The sequence below is a fragment of the Aythya fuligula genome, chromosome 3, assembly GCF_009819795.1.
Source record: "Aythya fuligula isolate bAytFul2 chromosome 3, bAytFul2.pri, whole genome shotgun sequence".
Classification (NCBI taxonomy): Eukaryota; Metazoa; Chordata; class Aves; order Anseriformes; family Anatidae; genus Aythya; species Aythya fuligula.
The window spans coordinates 116,189,699-116,207,256 of NC_045561.1; the positions used below are offsets into that span (position 1 = coordinate 116,189,699).

Sequence of the window (17,558 nt, forward strand, 5' to 3'; positions counted from 1 at the left end):
CTCCTAGGAAAAAACATCATGACATTTCTGTATAGAAATCCTGTGGGGTTTTAAGCTTTCTTTTAAGAGTTCCTATTTCCTTTGAAGAATGAGGATCAGTCCCAAAACTTTTAGTAGTTTTAGTAGCTGAGAAGTAAATCCCATTCCTGTTTCTCCCCAAATCCAGATTTCTACCAGTGACTATAGGAAGATATTTTCCAGGAGGAGGGCAGCCACGCTGCATTGCAGATCAGGAAATTCTGGTGACATACATAATAAATAAAAGAGAGCCTTTTGGTCACATCTATTTTACTACATTTCTCACCCTCCAGAAAAGATGTTGGTCACAACATCACAATACTTCAGCTGGGTCCATGGTCTGAGAAACAGACACTGAGACCTAAATTCATCTGGTGCCCCCATCGACCTGGATCTGGGACCCCAGATCACTTCTGGGGTGTGTTGGCCCTGGCACAGCACACCAAAAGCAGTGGGACAGGGAAGGTTCTTCAAAATGTTTGCAGTGATTTATCTCCTGCAGGAAAAAGAGGAGCTTTGTGCTACATTTTGCTTCAAAAGTTTAATTAAAAAGTTCTATTTTCTCTTCCTTTTTGTCCTCAGAAAAGAAGAGAAGAAAGGAGAAGTATAAAAATAAAATAGAAATGAATTTAAAGCATGCAAATGTTGATTAAAAAATATGAACCCGCTCTACTGTGAAATGCTAACAATGGTTCCCATGGCTCCTGTCTCCCAAGTCAGAACTGCTCCGGTGGGTGAACTTCTGATTTCTGAAAGCGCAGCCACTTGGTGAGCGGGCACCACTCGCAACTCCAGCTCATCATGTTCTGATGTAAGAGACAAAACCGCCGGCTGAAATCCTGTGTTTGGCAAGTGGTGTCACTCAAATTCCAACCAGAAAGGAGATTCACGGCTTTGAACAGTGTGGGCTGGTAGAAAAGGGAACAGATCACCAACAGGGACCGTGATTTTTTTTTTTTTTCATTATTTGCATGTGTGAGTCAAGGCCGGATTGCTTTCTGGCAACCAAAACCTGAGACGGGGCTCTGACAAAGCTCTCGAGTGGGAAACCCTACAATCACACCAGCTCCTTGCTGCCCTCCTAACACCACCTCCCAATTTGTGCGTCCGTGAAGAAACAAACGCCAAACAGTCACTTATTAAGTATTTAATTGTCACACTCACTTCGCCCACCTCACAGCAATATTTCGCACTAACACAGCACTTTAACGAGCCTGGGGAAATTTCACAGGGTTTCGTTCGTCTGGCTACTGCTGAGTAGGGGTAAATTAAGCGTGCTTCTCCAGAGCTTGCTCTTTCACCCCCCTCCTTTCATTCCAACAGATCAGATTTCTACTTGAAATCAATAGGAAATAGAAATAGAAAAGCATTAGCATCCGATAAGGACCCCCTAATCTATGCAGTAACCAATGTGCAAGGCGGGGAGTGGAAAGGGTTGTAGGTTATTTATGAGGTTTGGGGCCAGCTGCCACAGTTCCTGATGAATAGTTTGGAGAACGGGGCTTTGATGCCTCCTGCCCACCTCCCACCCATGAGGTGGAACCGGCATGCATCGAGTGGGTGCAGTGGCATTTGTGAGCAGAAGAAAGATGGGATGGGGACACACAGCTTCTCCCTGAGCAGGTCAGGGGCTTTAGGTAGGGAACAGGGACACAGGGTAAAGCCAGGACAAAGCCATCCCTACCGAAGATTTCGGTGATGGGAAGAACCCTCTTGGCAATCACAAGCAATGGGTTCAGCCGAGGCTGCCGTGAAGATGCTAACTCAGTCTTGGGGAGGATTTTGCAGAGAAATTTCAGGGGATTTGATGTGAGCCAAGGTTGGGTTTGCAAAAAAAAAGAACAGCTGTGCTGGGCCAGCCAGCTTTGAAGTCCATCAGGCACAGGCTGAGCGATCGCAGGGTGGTGGAGGAGCAGGGCAAGCACACGCTGCTGCTTCCCAGGAGGCTCCTCCCTGCGCCAGATGTGGTGCTGTTATCTTAATAACCACTGACAGAATTTTCCTCCGTGGCTGAATTTGTCTGTTCGTTTTTTTTTTTAAAGTTTGCAGCCAGAGTATCCCATGAGAAGGAGTTGCCCAGTGTAACTGCGCTGGGTAAAAAATAAAAAATAAAATAAAATTTGGATCCCCCCTTTGGTAGTTTTGAACTGGCACCTAACCATGGCATACGATGCTCCTGCTGGCAAAACCTTTCACTGCAGACCACTCGTGATTTTAAAGCTGTTAATCTTGCATCACGCCACTTGTCCCTTTTCTGGGTTGAAGAGTTTTGTCCCATGTGGTGGCTTTTAATGGCTCAATCCCTTTGACCACCTTCATCACCCTTCTCTGAACCTTTCCTGGTTCTGTTTCATCCTCTTGGAGGTGAGTGGGGACCACAAGGGCACACAGCATCCTGGACAGTGAGGCAGTAGCGTGACTCCTGGTTTGCCTCCTTCCTTTCTGAGTCCTCCCTTTCCTCCGATTTTACTCCCCTGACCCATTTCTGGGCTGGGACAATTGCAGAAAGCTGGTGTAGCCACCAGGCTGAAGAGGTCGTGGTTCAGTGGGTTGATTTCCACCTCTCCCTGACAGCCTACAACACTTTGAACTGTGTTTGCTCTTCCTCCTCCCATTTCCCTGGCTGGCACAGATGGTTGGTGGCATCCTGAAGCTGAAAACAAAGTCTAAAGGTACCGAGGCCACCGTATTCAGAGGCCATGAGGTGGTGGCAGCTTCCCATCCCTGTCTCTTCCTATTGACCCAGTGGGGTTTTCTTACAAACAGGTTGGTGGATTTAATTAGGAGCAGCGAAACACTTTGATTTATGATTCCTACCCGCCTTGCCTCCTCCCCTCCCTCCCTGCTCTCCAGCTTCACGCTTGTCAGAGCAGATATTTTTAATATATATATATATTTATCGCAAGCCGCTCCTTCAGCACTACAGGCAAAGCTTTTAGCAGGGGAGAAGACGCCCAGCTTACGAGTAGCTCACCAATTGCTACTGCTTGCTTTAGTGATTCTCCAGGGTTGCCCGGGGGCTGTGTGCTGGCTGTTCCTCTCTCCTCTGTGGGGCCATTCCCTCTGGTCCTATCTCTGGTTACCTGTGAGAAGAGGTCGACCCCCAGCTCCCCACCCCTTCCTTTCAGGCAGTTGCAGAGAGCAATGAGGTCTGCCCTGAGCCTCCTCTTCCCCAGACCAAACACCCCCAGTGCCCTCAGCTGCTCCTCACAGGACTTGTGCTCCAGGCCCTTCTCTGGACATGCTCCAGGGCCTCCATGCCCTTCTGGTAGTGAGGGGCCCAAAACTGAGCACAGTAATCGAGGTGTGACCTCATATAAAGTCAAACTAGTCATTTCTGTGCTCATTTGGTGCCCGAGAGCCACGATGTGATCCCGGTTGCCAACAGTGCTGTGAGGAGACTCGATCCATCCCCGCCGTCTATGGCTGGGCCTGACACCGCAGGCAGACAGGGCACCAGCGGGGTGCCGGAAAAAAGGTGCTGGGGTGAGCAGAGCTGGGCTCTTGCAACACCTCAGAGGGTGTGGGGACATGGGAAGGACAGCAAGAGCTTGGCCATGGTCTCTTGGTGCCTCCATGTGGGGCAGGAGCTGGATAAAGAAGCTTTTCTCCTATTCTGTGACTGCAGCAGGGGGTACCGGGGCCTTGCTGCCTCCTTGGATCACCAGGGAGAAACCCTCTGCCTTACCTGAAATGATGATTCAAGCTGTATTAAGTGATAGTTGTGCATTTCTTATTGTATTTTTAAAGAATGTTTTACCATGATAACACATGATTCACTGACAGGTCATCTCAGACACTGCTACTGCTGATGTACACTTCATATGAAGCTGAAAAAGTGAAATACAATCAGGAAGAACACTTTTGCCAGGACATAACATTTCATAGGATCTTAAAAAGACCTTTTCCCAAATCATTCTAAGTGCCTTTTACACAAAATCTTCAAAATATGCACCTATTTCTTCCAGCTTGACCTTCAAGTTGATTTCCCATATTTACACCAGTTCCTGGTTTGACCTGGCTCACCAGCAGAAAGTTGTTTTATAGAAGTATAAATGGGTAAAAATACAATAATATGGTCATATGTATGGCATGTATACAAATACTGTTTATTCTTTAAAATGTCATAAATTTTATTCATTTATATATACCACATATATAAGTATATATACTGTATAATGTATACATATATAACATATACATTATATATATATATATTTATATTTATACATGCTGGGTACTTAAATACAGTCATACGGATACATGTATATACAAAGATAATGAACAAATAAGTCATGGATATGTATGTATATAGGTTGGTACATATATATGAACCTTGGGATAATTTCCTTGGTATACACAGCCTAGTGTGGTGCTTATAAATTTAAAAGCAAACAAAGAAACCAACAAACTCTTAAAATATTAATTCCAGAGTCATTGTGGGTGAACTCCTGGGAATGATGAAAGTGAGGCAACAGTCTAGTGTCAGAAAATGGAAACGGGTGAATATATAGACAATTTCTAAATAGGAGGATGGTTGGACCAGAAGGATGAGATTTACCGCACCTGACTTGGTGTGCTGGCAATGGAGATGCTTCAAAATGAGCTATATAATTTATAATTAAACCCATAACTCATCTCAGCCTAAAGCAGATCTCTGAAACACATCAGATGGCTCTCACTGTAAAAACAAAAACAAAAACAAAAACAAACAAAAAAAAAAAACAACACACAACTTATTTTTTTTCATGATGAACGTGAAGGGCACCTTGTGTTACTGGTGCAGATGGACACACGGGTATCAGGTCCCCAGCTGCCACCTGGATGGATCCTCCACCCCTGGCAGCCACCACTGCTGTTCTGCCCATGATTTTTGGGTGCCCACCTCGCCTTTACACTCCTCACCCCAGAGAGACGATGACTCAGGGCAGGTGGCTGATTTCCTGAGAGCAGTTGCCCTCTGTGGCTGCCCCTTGTTCTCTCTTGACCGCTGAGGGTGTCTGGTAGATGCCAGGGTCCGATGCTGGGGACATGAGTGACCTAGTGCCCGTCCATTCACCACAAACCCAAGGTTTCAACATCTTGTGTCATGCTGGTCACCGGCAGTATCCAAACCTGTAGAAGGATACGGACCAGAAGGAGAAGAGAAGGGCATCTCGCAGGGCTGGTTGTGCTGCAGCATCTTCACCACCCACCTGATGAGAACTTTCCTCTCCCTCCTCCTTGCCCGACCCCTCACCCAACCTCTCCTACTGCCCCTTTGACCCAACACTCACCTTCAGGGGTGGTAGCCTCATTCCACAGTGGTGCCAAGCGGTGGGAACCAGGGGTGAAGCCTCACCAGTTGCCCACAGAGGTGCTCCTTCCCACACAATTGGTCGCGAAGGCTTTCCTTTGACAAACAGTGAGCCTAAAACTCTTTGACAGCGTCCCTTGAAGGCACTGTCAGCCGTGATTGTCTTGGACGTTGCGCCCCAAGCGCAGGCAGACTCTCGCTGATCGGGGATGATAGAGGATGGGGCAAGGAAATTTTCATTTTTTACTCTATAGCCTTCTCCACGTTTGACAGCAGAGCTGCTTACCTTCCCCCAAGGGAAGATGCCGTAATGTCTTAGGAGGAAAACACCTGCATTGGGAAAGTTTTTGTGGGAAGGGCTTTACTCGTGGCCATGGTGGTCTTCTGGTTCCTGCTCCAGAAGCAGCGGACGAGGGATGTACAGGGGTGGGGTGTGTCTGGCACATATGGGGAAGAGGGGGACAACAGGCAGAAGGTAGTTTTACAGGTGTGAACATGGTCTTTCTGTCCCACCTATCTCAATTTTACCTTCTTGCCCCTATTTTACAAGCCCCACCAAGCTGAGGAAGGCAAACCAGATCTGTCCCCAGGGGATCTGGGATCTCCGTGCTCGCCACACCGCTGGAGAGGTTCATGGGTCTAGGTCCGCCCTCCCTTGTCCATTAGCAGGTTGCAGTGTGCATCCTTGGGTGCATCCCAAATCCATTTTGCTCTTTAAATTCCCACCTGGATGGGAAACACGCTGGAGTAAGCGAGGGGCAGCGGGGACTGATCAGAGGGGCTTTCTGCAACCAGGCATCCCCACGGGATCCGGCCAGCAGCCGCTCTCCCCTCTCCCCATCCTTCGTCTCAGGCTGCCCACGCCGGTTGTGATAAAGGTTTGCAGAGCCTGGGAGGGGAGCAGCTTTCCTCTCAAAGCCACCGATGGGCTGGTTTCATCTCTCCCCAACGCAGAACAGAGCCATTCCCTCTGCTCATTAGCGCACAACCGGGAGGGAGGCAGGAACTTCCTAATGACTCGTGGCTCCGGAGCGAGGAGCCGGCGCTTTTATTATTTGTCCTGTCGGAGCTGGTTTCGCCTTTGATTCCTCTGATGGAGGGAGGGGACTGCTGACAGCAAGGGCTGAAAGCAGGCATCATTGAGAGAGGAGATGAAGGCCCAGCCTAATCCCTATTTTTATATTTTTTTTGGTAGTGTGCATATAAAGAGCTGGGCTGGGTAATCTGGAGGTCTGGACAGCATGAAACACCTTGCCTTTGAATGGCTGGAGCAATTTAAATCAGAGACAGGTATTTTTTTTATCTCAGTGTGTATTTTTTAAGCAAGCTTTTTATTGCAGGTAACCAATAGGTTCTGCAATTTCTGCTCACTGGTGGGAAAATGGACAGAAAGCCATCCTGGTAAGCCCAGATCGCTTGCCATGGGACGTAGAGCTTTTGGTTTTCAGAGGGTTTGAGCATCATTCCTGAGGGACAGGAGGATGAATTGGTTTCTCCACTGTACCTTGTAACCAGCAGGCCACCCTAACCCCCTGCAGCTCATCTCTTTTAGACCCTTCGTTGGTTCCTTCCCCCATGGGTTTCCCTTGGAGTAGGAGAGAAAGGTCTGACGTGCTACAAAAGTACATTACTTTTGAATTCTGAATTACAATACACAGATCCATTGTATTATTATTTTTTTTATTGAAAGCCAACCCAACCTCACAGTGCTACAGTTGAGTGTGCGGCGTTGTTTTTGCAGAGCATTATATGATTTACTAAAGCGTTCATTTCCTATAGCCAAACTTCTAATGGGATACAAAAGTAACATTGATTTTAAATTATCATGGCAAGCTTGCAGAAACACTCCCATTACTCAGTCGAATGGGTGAAGGCGCTGCAGTTTTCACAGCCGTGGAGGAAAGCACTTGGTTCAAATCACGGGCCTTTGAGTGGCATTGCCAGGCTTTGGTGACACCACTAGAACATGGAACAAGCCCTTAAAAGACCTGGGCCATGAAGAAAAGCTGCGTTGCCTTCATTTGGTTTGCACTGGAGTTTTACTGAAAGGATGCCTCAGGAGTATGATGCACGAATCTCTTTGAGCAAATAAGCAGGCTGTGGCGAGAAGGAAATGAGAGCTGAGAAAAAAAAAAAAAAGAAAAAAAAAAAATCCCTTTTCTTGGCTCCAGAAATGCCAGGAGAAACTGCTCATTCCTCACCTGATGCTCCTGCTCCGTAAACACCGTGTAAAGGAGGGAGTGTGCGGGGACTCCATGGTTTGGCACGAATAATTCATGGCAATGTTTGCTCCCGCGACAGCGTGCTGCAAGGGGCGGGGGGGGGAGAGATGAAATGAGACAAATCATCTGAATTCCCCGTTGCCGTGGCTGCGTACGAAGGCTTACGTGCAGCTGCTGGGAGCAGGCACAGCGGGAAGCTATTTATTGGTGCCGTAACCAGTTTTAATCCAGCGTGGATTTTGGGGCAGCGGGGAGAGGAGGGCTGTTACGCAATGGGATGGAGCTATGGCCCAACGGAGGCAGGATGATCTCAGGAAAATGGGTTTTGTAAATGACCAAATATCGCAGAATCACAGAACTGTAGGGGGTTGGAAGGGACCTCAAGGGCTCATCGGGTCCAACCCCCCTGCCAGAGGAGGTTCCCTAGAGGAGGGATGTTTCCTACATTATTGCTGTGTGTGGTGGAGAGTTGGACCCTTGGGCAGAAGGTGTGACTTGTTATTACTGCTTCAGAGTAGAAAAAGGTGTAATAATGACCCCAAAATCTAGGGAAAGGGCCAGGGATGCTGGGGCATAGCCATGAGGGGTGTGGTGCGGTCCTACATCAAAAGCTGAATAAATTGTGCCCAACCTAGCGAAGCTGATGAGGCAGGTGACCTCAGAAACCCACCTTTTCAGGTAGATTTCCCTAAGGAAATGTTATTTCATCTTCATCTTCCTTCCCAGCCCACAGAAGGACTTGGCCTGGTTTATGAAGGCTGCATTTGGGCTCTCCTGCTTTTCCCCAGGTACAGGAGTGAGTTGTGACCAAGGGACCTAACCGGAGCATTTGGACTTCTGAGCAATTTATTTTTTAGAAATTTATTTTCTAGACATGTGCAATGGAAGGGCAGGGGGTCCGCCTTGTACTGAATGGATTTGTGGGGGGAGGCAGTCTCTGTATCCACACTTTTTTTTGTCCCGAGTCAGCTGAGGAGTCACGGTGCCCTTCCCATGGAAGAGTGTGCCATCTCCCACCACCAGCAATCAACCCTGTTCCATCATTTTGATGAAAAATGCCTTTTACGAAGGGGAAAACCAAAGCAGCTAAAGCCAGTCCAGTTGGAACAGCACGATAAAAAACTGGGTTTTCAGGTTTTCATGCAGCCAAAAGGCTACACTCCCTCCTCATAAGTGAAATTCCCTGGCCCCAAGGCCAACTGGCGTGGGCTGGTTGCATCCATCCAGATCATCTCTCCTCCCTTGAAGCAGGGTGGCTAAATATGTTCCTTGATGGTAATAGTGCCCGACTCATCCTCGCTCCCAAACTTTATCCAGGAGATCTCTGGGGAGGACTGGTTGGTTTGGGCCAGATCTGAGCAACTAAATCTCGATGGCCATTTCTCAGTCGAGTGGCTGTGCAGGATCCCCAGCGCTTGCAGGCTGTCTTGGTGGGGCTGCAGAAAGCCAAGCCTGTCCAGAGCTCATGTCGTGTCAGAGCCCGATTGAGCTTCCCCATGTCCTCTTCTCCTGGGCGTAGAAAATTGCCTCGGAAACCAGGAGAAAAGGAATGAACATTTGGGGAGTGTGGAGCCATTTATCAGCTTTACTGCAGCCAGATGCTGTAGCAAAGCTTTGTTTTCCTGTAGCATCCACCGCGGTAAGAGGCATCAGCAGCTTCCAGCCACTGCAGAGCTTTCTTTTCCTAGTGCTGGAGAAGAGAAGGAAGCCCACGGCAAAGGGATGAGTGGTGCTGAGCCCCAGCAAAACCCCATGGGCAGCGACACCGCTGTCACCCAGACCCCTCTAACAGGGCTCAGAGGGGACCTGTCTGGGAGAAACAAAGCCAAGTGACACGGGATGATAATGATTCTGGGGGTGGTGGTGGCAGAGGGGGGTTTTCTCCTCCTTTCTGGACATGCTGGGGTTTTTGGGTCAAGACCTCACCTGATTTCCCGACGTGCACCTTGGGCTGAGACAAGACAGCGTCGGTGAGGAACCAAGGGTCAGGTTTTGGCTCTTTCCACAAGCTCCCTCTGTGACCGCAGGCAATTTATTGCATCTCTCAGTGCCTCGGTCCCCTGCTGTTAATAACACATCCTTTCCTTTGCTGTGTCTCTGTCCTTGTCAGTTTAGATTGTAAATCCTTTAGGGCAAGAACTGTCTCTTGCTATTTGTATGAACCGGCCTCGGTACAATCAAACTCTGATCTCAGCAGAAGCCTTTTAGCATTGCTGTAATATAAATAACAGTGATACCTAGGAGCCAGGACTCCCGGGTCCTGTGCCCAGGTCTCTCAACCCTGCAGTGCAGCCAGGGACAAGGAGCTTTACCCATTTGTAGAGGAAAGCATTTATAAAACAGTGGGCAGAGGGACTGGCTGGGTGGGAGGGGAGAAGAGGATCTGGATAACATTTTTGGAGTTTGATGGGGTGGAAGAGTTGAATAACCAGGTGTGTGGAATTAATCTGAATAGGATTTGGGCTTCCTATAAAACTGATTGCTGGTCCTCAGAAAGGAAACGAGAGGGCTGAAGAAATACCAGAGCTTTGTGGACAACGTCTTGTCCCCGCCGTGTGCCTGCCATCCTGCTCCTTCATGCCTCCCAGCCCGACCTTCCCTGCTGCTGTAAGGAACGAAGCTGTTCGGAGAGGTGCACCGTGCCCAAATCCCACTCCCTGCTGCCTACAGACCTACCCAGAGCAGAGCAGCGAGCTGCAAAACCTGCTTTGCATGCGGCTTCTCTTTTGCAAGCGCTCCACGGTGACATCTTTGTCAGAGGGCATCGCTGGTGACAGGAGGACTGGCAGCCCCGGGGGGATGCGAGGACAGAAGGGCCGGGTAGCTGTGGCTTGCAGGGACGTGCAGGCTCTGCTGCCCGTCTCTCGGCGAGGGTTTCTTGCAGCTGGTGATTGCAGTGGGCAGCAGGAGCCAGGGAGGGACAAGAGCTCCGTGCTGGAGGTGAATAAACTCGGCGATGCCCCGGTGGCAAAGGGTGGACGGAGAAACTGCTGGCAGGGGGAGGAGGGGAGCCTGCTTCCTTGTCTGTGGCAGGGTGGAGTTGGCTTGTCCGGCTTGGGGACCTCTCCTGGTAGAGATTCCCCCTCCAGGGTGAGCTCCAGGGTCTCTTTTTCCTTGTCCCCACCTCGGCATCCAACACCTTCAAGGCTGTGGGTATCCCAGTGCTGCCCTCACTGCGGGTCCAGAAGGGCACACGTCTTGTGTCTGCCTGGTGTCCTACCTGATGCTCTCCAGCTTCTTCAGGGATGCCTTGGAGGAGCCAGCTGGGCATTATGCATGGGTTTGTCCTCCATGGGGCTTTTGTTGGAAGGCAAGACCCCCTTGTTAGGCTGGAGCTTGAGGAGGGACCCAGAAGACATGGGACAGGAGCTGTTCTGGACATTCATGAAGTGTGCCATCTTCTTTGCTCCCCAGAAGATAATATTTCTGGGTTAAGAGTTGGCTGGATCAGTAAATCTCCCAGGCAGTGCTGGGACCTCCTGCCTAGCTATCATAGGGAAATACCCTCAGTTTTACTGAGGACCTTACTTCCCATGGAAAAATCCTTCCCGACTTGTTAGCACTGCCCCCTTCTCCTTGTTCCCTCCGTCTTTTCCCTGGGGAAATATGTGTATCCACTGCAAGTGAGGCCTCATGATTTTTGGCTTATCAAAATCATGGTGAGGAGGTGAGAGATCTGATAACAAAGTGACGCCAAGGAGATGGGAGACATCTGGTATCAGCCATCAAATCTCTGCTAGTTTTCAGGACCCTGCTGTAGTCAAGGGAAGGAGGCAGAAAATCTGTAGGAGGTGTAGCAGACACTTATTTTGGGATGGGTCGAAGGGCCTTCTGGAAAGCTTTCTGTTGATAAAAGATGGAACGGAGCTGATGGGCTCAAATTAGCTTTCCTAATTTTACGCAGCTGAAGTAAGAAAGGAAATCCCATTCGGAGATTCGTCCATGAAGCCACTTTATAAGGCACAGGATCGGTGTCACCTCAAGGGGCAGGGGGTAGAAGATGGAGGCTCAGTTACCTCCGCAGCCTGGGGAGGACTCAAGCCTGCAGCATCCCCTTTTCCATCAGGGTGTCCAGGTGAGATCATGTTCACAGAATCACAGAATCACAGAATTTCTAGGTTGGAAGAGACCTCGAGATCATCGAGGGCAATTGGCCACTCCACGGCACTGAAGAAGCGTTTCTGGCTGCGGGGAATCGAGCAGATGAGAGTCTTCCTGACATGCTTCCGAGTCTCGGGGGATGTTTAGGTGTTAGATATCCTGCACAGCAGCCCCAGAGCAGGAATCTGAGAGCCTCTTCTCCTTGGGTGGTTAATGGGTTCATCCATGATGTTGATGGCCAAGGTCAAAGCTTTCCTTCAAGCCTAGCAAAGGTTTGAGCCCAGAAGAAGGGATTTGAACCCACAGGAAGGGCCATGAACCCACAAGGAGGGTTTTGAACCCACAAGAAGGGGTTTGAACCAACAAAAAGGGATTTGGGCCCACAAGAAAATGAGGAAATTACAAACCTCTTGGTGGCCAAGACCTGTCACCAGTGCTGGGCAGGTCCTGCTGTGGCTGTAGTTTGACTCACCTTGGGGACTTGGGTTCCTGAAGCTTTAGACTGGGATTTGGGGGATTTACTTTCTGGACTGACATGCTTAGCATCAAGTAAAGCTGCATCTTTTTAACCACTCAGGGCTTAACTTTTAGAGGGAGAGGGCGACCTGACATCCCTTTCCTTCTCAGCTGACCCCAAAGCATACAGTGTGTTTGCTCTGACCCAGAAGTGCAAAACCCCTTGCTGTGTTTCCTTCGGCTCCTCCGTGGCCAGGACACCCACCCTGCTCCTGTTTCAGAGCAGATCCTTGGAGGGCTGGAAGCTCTGCCAGGCCCATCCCCACACTGGCTGACCCAGCCAAATCTGCAGCATCCGACACAGCCTAAGCTCACCCAGCCGCTTTGGCCACACGCCTTCCTTCTTGGGAGGAAACCTTTCATGTCCTTACTGCCTAGGATCCTTACATCGCCGCACAAGGTTAAATCCTGCCTCCAAGAGACAAGATCAGAGGAGGCAGGAGAGAAGAGAGGAGCCAAAATCAGGGTTTTGGAGGCTGGGTGCAACGCCGGCAGGAAAAGGTGGCGTTTGCACTTTGGAGAGGTGCTTGGGCAGTAAATGATGGAGGGACTGAATTATTCCACGTGTGTGCGTGAGCACAGGAGGGGAAAATCCATTCATTCATTACAGGGATCAATAGCCCCCACGTGTCATTTGAGCTGGCCAGCCTCTGGAGAATCACAAGATGGAAGGGACCTCGACTGCTTTGCTGATGAGAGCAGCAACTCAGCCTGGGAGGAAGGTGCCTGAAGGGATTATTCAGTGGTGACTCCTGAGTCACGTCTAGATCAATGCGTTCAGCAATTTATTGGTGCTGCTGGCAGATATCTCGTCTAAGCGTTCACGATAGTCAATGTTAATGCAAACATCCCCCCACATGGCACGGGGCAGCTGCGTCGGCTCTATCAGGCATGCGAGAGGCATTCGACTGGGCTGGGGAAGCATTTTGAGTAGCAGGAGGTCGAAAGGACGGGTGTGAGACGGAAAGGCTTTATTTGCATCGGTGCCAGGCGCTCACCTTGCACGTCCCGAAGGAGACGAGGAGCTGGTCCAGCAGGGGCAGGGAGACGAGGACCTCCCAAGCTGAGGGACACCCCCCTCAGCACCCAAATTTCCCCAGGAGCTTGGGGAAAGTCACTTGACCTGCTGGTAGAAAACTCCTGTGTTTGTGTCGCTCGGACAAACTGACCTCCAGCCTGCGTGCTCTGCAGCGAGAAGGCTCGGCTGTGCCCGCAGGGTGGAGGAGAGGAGCCGTGCTCAGGTGCCTTCACTTCTCTGAAGCTCTGAGCAAAAAGCTCCTTTTAAATTAGTAAGAAAAAAGGAAAGAGAGAAATTAGGGCAATGCCGTGCCATACCGCACCTGTTTCCTCACCTGAACGTGACCACTTGAAGGTAGCCCTCTCTGCCCTGTTTTTTAGAGCCAGTCTTAATTAGGAGCTGCTTATTAAAGGCAACAGCTGCAAGTGCAGCCACCCATCGGCTCCTGCGTTGCTCAGCTTGCTGCGCTGCAGCATTACATCCTTCCTGGGAGCCACCGAGCCCCCAGCAGCTGGAATTAGTGCTGCAAGCAGGCAAGCTGCTGGGATGCCCGTGGTTTATCCCAGGAATGGGAGGAGACCCCTAACATCACTGCAGGTGAGGCAGGGAACGATGCTCCTGCCAACTTCCTAAGCATGCCAAAAGGGAAAGGGGCGTTTCTGCAGGGCTCAGCACAAACACGCTGAGTTAAGGGCTGCTGCACCTCCTGAAAAGTGCCATGTCTCCTCTCTTGATGCCTCACCACATCTCTGCAGCCTTGGAAAAGCCCCCCAGTTGCTTCAAGGGGGTGATGGGTCTCGTTTGATTCCCTCGTAGCCACCCCTCCGAAGCCCCGGGACGTGCGTGCACGTGCGTGCGTGGTTGCAAGCCTGCAGTTGTACTCGCAGCCCCCTTAAAGAGCAGAGCGCGTACACGCTTCACAACCCGCCGGCACATTTCCTCTGGCCAGGAATAGCTGATGAGTAACACAAAGCGGCAGAGGTGATGAATATTAAAGAGCTGGGAAATGTTAAAGTGCACGGGCAGCGGAGCTGGCAGGCGCCGTGGGTGTGACGTGCAGAGATGGGCTGCGTGCGCCTCGTGCGGGCACTGCTTTTTCTCCGCTCCTGAAGGAAGCAGAGAAGAAATAAACACCATCATTTGCTGTTAATTGCACCTTCAGTGGCATCGTGTATTTCAGCACTTGTCATCTCTCACCTCTGCCCATCCCTGGCTTCATCCCCTTTATGTTTTTCCTGGTGGGACACGTCTAGAGCAGCAGGGGAACCGCCGGTGGGAGGAAGGAGATGCTGCGCCGAGCATTTGAGGATACTGTATGGCGATGAGGTCTGGTTCTCCAGAAGATTGCGTGGCCAGGAGATGTCAGAGTAGGGTTAAGCACCTCCTGGTGGGTGCAATTTGTGGCATTTCATGAGCAGCATCCAGCTTGGCCATCGTTACAGGTCGTTGGGGTGGAGATGAGGCATCAACTCTTGGGTCCTGCGAATGGTCTGAACGACTCCCTGCCCCTGTCAGGCTGCTTCCCAGCAAGATTTGATGGTGATGGGAGTCAGAGAGGAACAGTCAGACCGAAGACCCCTTCTCCTGGATGTAATCATAGAATCATAGCATGCTTTGGGTTGGAAGGGACCTTAAAGGTCCTCTAGTTCTAGCCCCCTGCCATGGGCAGAGACCTTCCACTAGATCAGGGTGCCCAAAGCCCCATCCAACCTGACCTCAAATGATATAATTGCCACAGGGCCAAGACCCCAAATCCTCCTCCACCGGACTAGAGCCAAAATGGCCATAAAGACCTTCCCAGCCCCTTTTTGGCCCCCATCAGGGTCCACACAAAGGTGTGGATGGGGCTGACAGCAGAGAAACAACAAGGGTTAAATGCTTTCCTGGCAGGCTGGGAGGACGCCGTGTGATTTCTCAGAGCCCAGCGCACCCGGAGAGGAAGGCAGGCCCCTGCTAATGTATGCGCAGTTTCTGCGAAACTAAAAATAGCTGGGATCTGAGACCGTTCTTCCAGGATTTCGCAGGCGCTCACCCAAATCTTAGCTCCTTTTTTTTCTCCAGCAGACAGCAAAGCGAAGGCGACAGCCTCAGCTCTTGTGCAGTGCCGCCGCGTCGGGAGCCCTGCTCCGGGGATGCTGCTGACCCCTGCAGCATCCACAAGCCGGGGATGTGCTGCTGAGCATCAAGCCCCAGGGCTAAAGCAGTCCCTTACAAGGCTGGGATGGACCCTGGCATCCTCAGTTACTGCTGAGCAGCACCATTTTTTATTTATTTTTCTGGCCCTGGGGGGATCCAGTCCTCTCCAGCAGGGGTGGCCCCTTCAGCTCCACAAAGATGCAGCCCTGGGTGGCTGCATGGGGAAGTTATTGAGTGACTTCAGGTCCTACTTCACCATCACTGACCTGGATGGCCAGGGAAAGAGTAAATACTGTACATTCAGTAAATACCACCCCAGAATCCATATCCCTGATGTCCCAGTGGGAGATGTGACTCTCCTTCACCAGCAGCCAGAGCCTGGGAACAGAAAACGTTTCCCTCTGACCACTGAGACCAGCACCCCATAGTGGTCCCCTTTGGTTCTGGGGTCCACATCAGTTTTTGAGGGTATAAACTGCAGGCTGCCTGCTGTCTCTGTTCAGATCTTTGGACCTGCTACCCCAAAACTGGCTTATGAAATCCTCCAGAAAACTGAGGACCCATAGAAACAAAAGGCACCAAAATAGGTCCTCCAGGGGCTCACAAATAGCTACAGCCAGTGCTCTCCTCTCTGCCACTCTGCATCCTCCACCAAGGGGTCCTGGGGGCTTGCAGAGAGCTGTGAGGAGACAAAGATATGTCTTTGTCTCCTCCTTGTCTTCATTTAGTTCCCAAACCAAAGCACACTCAGCTTCTCCAGAGATTTCCAGTGGCTCTGGTGAGTCCACAGGTTGCCAAATCTTCTCTGAAGACATCCAAGTTAAGTACTGTAACGTGGCCCATCCTATAGAAAGGGCAAGGTGGCTATTCCCATGTGTCCCTGCAGCATCCCGTCCTTGAATACTCACAATTTTGGAGCCTGCAGGCATTTCTCTTTGTTTGCCCTGAAACTTCCCTTGCTAGGAGCCAAGAGGTCACTCGAAAGACCTCCATTTACTTTCAAGGTCTTGCATCCGTTCTTGTAAGGTTTACTGGATTGGGACCGCTTTTATTTCCAAAAGAAGGACCCTGCCATTAAACCCTGTTAGCTCAAATGCTCTCAAAGCAAAAATTCGGTCTGAGTTCAACTTCTTTCTTTCTGCATAAAGCTGTTTAGCAGCTTTGATTTAAAACAGAAGGCTTTGCCAGAGGCGATAGCACCGGGTATCGGAGCATACTTGAAGTAAATAAGTTTGTGTAAAATAGGAATGGCACTGGGGCTTAAGAATTCATAACTAATTTGGGGACGATCTGTGACAGCAGAGGGCATTTGGCTCAGCGCTAGGACGCGAGACCATCCCACGTGTGATAGATGCTGTGATGCGTCTCGGCAGCACCCCGCACTTGGGTGCCCTCTCCTGCAGCCCCCGCTGCCCTGCCTGCTCCTTCGCACAGCACAGAAGATGCATCCCACATTAAAATAAAAATTGGGAGACTTTCATGGCACGGTGCTGAAAAGCTCCTTTTTTTTTATTATTTATTTTCATTTTTTCTGTTTTAGGGCTGTACACCTCGTGAAATAATTGACAAGCCAAAACATAAACAAGATTTTTTACAAGCCCATCCTGAAAGTGTAGTAGCTGCCGCTACAAAACTCTTCTCTGCTGCTCTATCGATTTACTGAGCAAAGATCTGGAAATGGGGATTCTGCAAAATGACAGATATCCCGGGGAGCCCCACGGCCCGTGGGGATGTAGGCAAGGAATAACTGGGTTGGGGGGGAGGCAGCTTGCAGAATTGGGGCTGTAATGAACATCCCATGACTACTTTTGCAAAAAATTGCTGTATGCCAGGCTAAGCGTGCAATTTTATTTTTTCTGCCCTACGTATCTCTTGGAGGTTACGAACCCCGGTCCTGGCAGCAGGGTGAAAAGCAGACCTGCAGCTCTGCCACGTGGTCTCGCAGTCCCAAATATCCGCTTAAACCACCAGTAAAAAGGGAATTGAACACTGCTGGAGGAGGCAGTGTGGGTACATGGCCCCTTCTGCTGGCGTCGCAACCAAAGCAGTGATCGCAGAAGAGCTGGGAATATTACCCTGAAATTATCAATCACAGCTCCCTGCTGTCTGCACCAGAGCTCCCCCCCCCCCCCCCCCAGATAATCAGCCACAAGTCAAATCAACCTGCAAATATCAAAGCTGTGGGAACCAGATCCTAAAACAAACAAACAAACAAACAAACAAACAAACAAAAACCAACCCTGCAGCATTG

General features: G+C 50.2%; 1 protein-coding gene across 1 annotated transcript in view; it reads left to right on the forward strand.

Moving 5' to 3' along the window:
- The window catches only part of XKR6 (XK related 6), a 125,642-nt gene that overhangs the window by 78,494 nt on the left and 29,590 nt on the right, over positions 1-17,558 (forward strand). The window lies entirely within an intron of this gene.